The sequence below is a fragment of the Scylla paramamosain genome, chromosome 45, assembly GCF_035594125.1.
Source record: "Scylla paramamosain isolate STU-SP2022 chromosome 45, ASM3559412v1, whole genome shotgun sequence".
Lineage (NCBI taxonomy): Eukaryota > Metazoa > Arthropoda > Malacostraca > Decapoda > Portunidae > Scylla > Scylla paramamosain.
Window position 1 is genome coordinate 4,700,001 of NC_087195.1, and position 5,000 is coordinate 4,705,000.

The 5,000-nt window shown below is 41.3% G+C and overlaps 2 protein-coding genes across 12 annotated transcripts in view; one reads left to right on the plus strand and one right to left on the minus strand.

Moving 5' to 3' along the window:
* LOC135094481 (uncharacterized) overlaps positions 1-5,000 on the minus strand; it is a 406,203-nt gene that overhangs the window by 375,120 nt on the left and 26,083 nt on the right. The window lies entirely within an intron of this gene.
* LOC135094482 (carcinoembryonic antigen-related cell adhesion molecule 20-like) overlaps positions 1,223-5,000 on the plus strand; it is an 89,592-nt gene continuing 85,814 nt past the window's right edge. Inside the window, exon 1 of the mRNA XM_063994608.1 lies at positions 1,223-1,915. The gene's annotated coding sequence lies outside the window, so the exon portion shown is untranslated. The remainder of the gene's footprint in view (positions 1,916-5,000) is intronic.

A 5,000-nucleotide genomic window follows, 5' to 3' on the forward strand; every position in this document is an offset into this window, starting at 1 on the left:
ATTAATTAACTAACAAGCAATGAATAATACCAACCCTAATTAATGACAACTAGGTAACCCCTCATTAAAGGTGCTATGCTGGAAATTGCAGGTGTATTTTTAGCCCACAGGTGTTAAAAATATCTCTCCGTAAAGGTGCTATCCAGGTATCACTAATTACAGGTGAACACAGGTGAACACAGGTGAACACAGGTGTCTCTAACAGATACACCTGGTAGCAATAATAACAGGTGCTTCTTCCTTAACCCTTTTCCTGGTATGGGCGCCTTTCGTTCACCTTGAGGCCAGTAATATATTGTTTGGATGAGCATAAAGACGAAGAAAAAAAAATAAGGGTGTTTTAATCTCTGCCATGTTATAGAAGCTTGTTTTTAAGACAGTGTAGTGCAAGAAATGGATTTTAAAAGTTGTAGGTGATTATGAGAAAGACTGACTAGTAATGAAAGGGTTAAAGGTTACTGAGTCTGTTCCATTTACTCGTACTTGTCCCTATTTGAGAAAGTGTTCCTCTCTCTCTCTCTCTCTCTCTCTCTCTCTCTCTCTCTCTCTCTCTCTCTCTCTCTCTCTCTCTCTCTCTCTCTCTCTCTCTCTCTCTCTCTGTTCCATTCACCTATCACTGAGAAACTGTTCCTCTCTTTTAAATCTTCAGCTCATTATATCCTGCCTTACCCTGATAAATGACCCTGAAGATTTTGTCTAAGTCAACCTTGCCAAGTCGTTTATACTTCTCTTCAGTAGTCACCATCCACACCGTAATGTTCTGGTGTCTGGATGTGTCTGCGTATTGTTGTTATTGTTATTTGTTGTTATTGTTGTTGTTGTTATTGTTTACTTGTGTTGTTAGTGTAGTGGAGAGGCAAGATTATAAGGTTGACGAAGGCAGTGTTACGTGTTGACCTGATGGCTTCTTGTAGCTTCCTTTGTGTTCTGATGTTTATGTTTGTCACCTCAACGATCTCCCTGCCAATGGTAATGACAAGTGTTTCTCTAAGCCAATGGGAATATTTTTTTTATCTCTTTTTCTCTTCCCTTATTTTGACTAATATTTTTATTTTTTATTTTCCCTTTTCCCGTGTGTCTCTCCACAACACGTGTGGCAGACGTCCCTGGCACTGCTAACAGGTGTTCTATCCCCTAACATGAATAATTTTTTCCCTTTTCCTTCTATTTTTCCGCTATGTTGTGGTTTGACTGAATTTTACAATTATGCGTCTCAACACGGAGGTCATATGGCGCTGCAACTAAGTCGTTATATATACAAAAAAAAAAAAAAAAGTGCAGATTTAAAACGCAAAAGGAAAAATATCCTTTGGTGTGGCTTACTGAGATCCGTGGCGGTGCTAATGACGCACGTGCCCCACCAGTGCGCCTCACGTCCCTGCCATACCAACAGGTGTTCCTCTCCCCAACATGAATAAGCCTCACATTTTTACAATTTACTTTTTTTTCATTTTTCTTTCATTTAGTGTAGCTTATAGAAGTCCTTGGCAAACCTAACAACAGGTATATCCCCCAACAGGTGTGGAGGCACGGGCGAGGCACCAAGATGATCTGTACCACCGCGGCATCTCACCTGCGCAGTCCCCTCACACACACTACGACTCCAGAGCCTACCTGGCCAGAGTCACGCAGTCGGGCAAGGTGGATGTGACTAACGCTTCGTCCTTCACCGCCTATGACAGTCTAGGACGCGGCTCCTACCTCCTAGGACTCCCCCGCAGGACTACAAGGACCTTCGCTTCAAACAGCAGCCACACAGGACCTGGACGGCAAGACCCAGACCAGATTATGACGACGATACGACCACAAGGGATCCTGCGATACCTGAGAACCCTGAAGGACTGAAGGATCCCTCCCTCCTGGTGGGGCCCTGGGAGGAGAAGCCCACTGTCAGGGTCACCAATGCTGTGTTCAAGTGAGTATTCATTTTTCATTGTTTATTTTTGAGTTTGTGAGTTTTTTAAGGGTTTTTAAAGGGTTTTTTTTGTTTTAAGGCGATTCTTTTTAAGTTTTTCTGAAGTTTTGAGAGTTTTATGAATTGTTAGCGGTTTTTAATGGGATTTTTATATTTAGGCCTTGAAGATTTATTAGGGTTTTGGTGCCAACACTACCACTGCCATCCAATACACCCTCTATTTCCACCCACACACACCTCCATACCTGATACCTGACACCTGCACCCTCTACCACACCCTCTTGCCCCCACCAATCCCCACCCTTCCCCCCAGGTGAGTGGCGCGCCGCTCTCACAGCCATGTCAGTAGCTGTCAGCGTGTCACGTTTAAATATTCACAGACAGGAGGGAAGTTCAGGTGTTAATTTCATACCTGTGCTCTCTCTCTCTCTCTCTCTCTCTCTCTCTCTCTCTCTCTCTCTCTCTCTCTCTCTCTCTCTCTCTCTCATGCAACTATCCCTTTCCTTTCCCTTTCCTTTCTTTTCTTCATTAACTTTTGCTTTTAGTGTTTCTTCAACCTTTATTCCATTTTCTATATCCCTTTTACGTTTTCTATGGTGGTTTTCTATTTTTATCATAGTCATAGCCACTTCTCCGTTTTCTACAGTTCTATTCTTGCGTTTTCTTTCGTTTCTGGTTCAGATTTCGTGGAATTATTCAAAGGCATTTTATTTTTTAGTACCCCGTAATGTTTTTTTTTCTTTTTTTTTTTTACCATTTTGTACAATCACCCCTTCATATTCTGCCACGTTTTCTTTCTCCAGTAACTCCCATGTCTCGTTTTCTATCAGGCTTTGCGACGGATTACTCACATTTATATTCCATTTTTCAATCCGAGTCAAATATCTTGTAATTTTCCATGGACAAATCTTTCTTTCTTTATTATCAAGATGAATGAAGAGAGTTTCAATTTAGGTCACGTTCTCTCTCTCTCTCTCTCTCTCTCTCTCTCTCTCTCTCTCTCTCTCTCTCTCTCTCTCTCTCTCTCTCAGATTCGTTTCTAAGCGGATTACATTCTTCACAGTAACTGAGTCTTGATAGTTTTGTCCTCCTCCTCCTCCTCCTCCTCCTCCTCCTCCTCCTCCTCCTCCTTCTCCTCCTCCTCCTCCTATTATTATTATTATTATTTTTCTTCTTTTTCTTCTTCCTATTTCTCATTCTTCGTCTTTCTCCTCATTCTTTTTTTCAGTATCTTGTCTTGTTATTGTCCCTTACTTTTGTCTTCGTTTTCTTCCTCTTTCTTCTTCTTCTTCTTCTTCTTCTTCGTCTTCTTCTTCTTCGTCTTTTACTACTTCGTCTTCCTTCCCTTCTCTTTTTACTCCTAGTTTTGTTTGTATCTCTTGTCTTAATCAACTTTCTTCTTCTTCCTCCTCCTCTTCTTGTTCTCCTATTTCTTCTTCTTTTTATTCTTCTGTTTCTACTTCTTCTTCTTCTTCCTTAGTCTTTGTTCCTCTTTCTTATCTCAAGGTCTTTTTGGAGTGGTGTTTTAATATTGCAATTAGTTTCAACTTTTCTTCTTTTTTTATCTTCGTTCTCTTCTTTGTTCGTTTCTTACCCTCGTTTCTTTTTTATTTTAGTTTTTTTCAGTCCTTCAATAATACACTGAGAGAGACTTCTTCTTCTTCTTCTTCTTCTCTACCCTCTATTTTCAGTTCGTTGTTGTTGTTGTTGTTGTTGTTGTTGTTGTTGTTTTCATACCACAACCACTCAACTATTTCTTTCTTTTCCTTCTCCCATCTTCCACCACCTCCCCGTCACACACCCCAAGCCTCCACCATTACAACACACAACTCCACAACACCCAAGCGCCAACACGTTCAGTCACCAAGTACAAGCAAAGCCATCTCATTTTCTACTTCTCTTTCTCTACGTGTTTAAATTCCAGTGGGTTCCTTTACTCTTTAGGAATTGCTCTTTTGTTCATGCTAGGCTCCATTGCAGGGGGGGGCGGTGGATGGGTGGTGGGTGGGTGGGGGGAGCCTTCTTCTTTGCTATCCTGTCTTCCACTAATGTTCAAGAGGATTTTAAGGTTTGTTACTGTTCTTTTTTTGTTGTTGTTGTTTTCATATTCCTCCTTGTTTTTTTTATTTTCTTCATCATCTCCTCCTCCTCCTCCTCCTCCTCCTCCTCCTCCTCCTCCTCCTCCTCCTCCTCCGATACACTCAAGTGGCAAGAATTGGGAATTTCTCAACGTCACATGAAGAAAAAACGGCTTTTTCCGACAGAGAGAGAGAGAGAGAGAGAGAGAGAGAGAGAGAGAGAGAGAGAGAGAGAGAGAGAGAGAGAGAGAGAGAGAGAGAGAGACGCCCACACACGCCCTCTGGAGGCAGTGACACGGGAGAGGAGCCGAGAGAAAGTAACCTAAGATGACGAGACGGTCTAACAACTGGCCCCTCTTCTCTGCCTGTCAGCGAGCGAGCGACTTAACGACCGAGGAGGAGGAGGAGGAGGAGGAGGAGGAGGAGGAGGAGGAGGAGGAGGAGGAGGTTTCTTTTCAATCTCCCATGTCGTTTTTCTCTTTTTTATCTGTAGTTTTCTTTTTCTTCCTTTCTTTTGTGGGATTTTTTCTTTCTTTTCATTTTTTCTTCCTCTTCTTCTTTTCTTCATTCTTCCTTTTTTTGTTATTTTTTGATGTTTATTGATTCTATTTTTCCTATTTTATCTTGTTCCTCTTTTCCTATTCTTCTACTTCTTCTTCTTCCTCTTCTTCCTCTGGTTTATTATTTTCTTATTCCTTCGTTCCTTTCTTCATTTTCCTCCTCATTCATTATTTTTTTTTGTTATTTACTAATTCAATTTTTATCATTTTTCTTGTTCGTCTTCTTTTCTTCCTGGTTTATCATAATTTTTTACTTTTCCTTTTTCTTCTTTCTATTCCACACTCTCTCTCTCTCTCTCTCTCTCTCTCTCTCTCTCTCTCTCTCTCTCTCTCTCTCTCTCTCTCTCTCTCTCTCTCTCACTAATGAAGCCTCAAATCATTAACAACATAACCCAAGCACATCATTCTCTCTCTCTCTCTCTCTCTCTCTCTCTCTCTCTCTCTCTC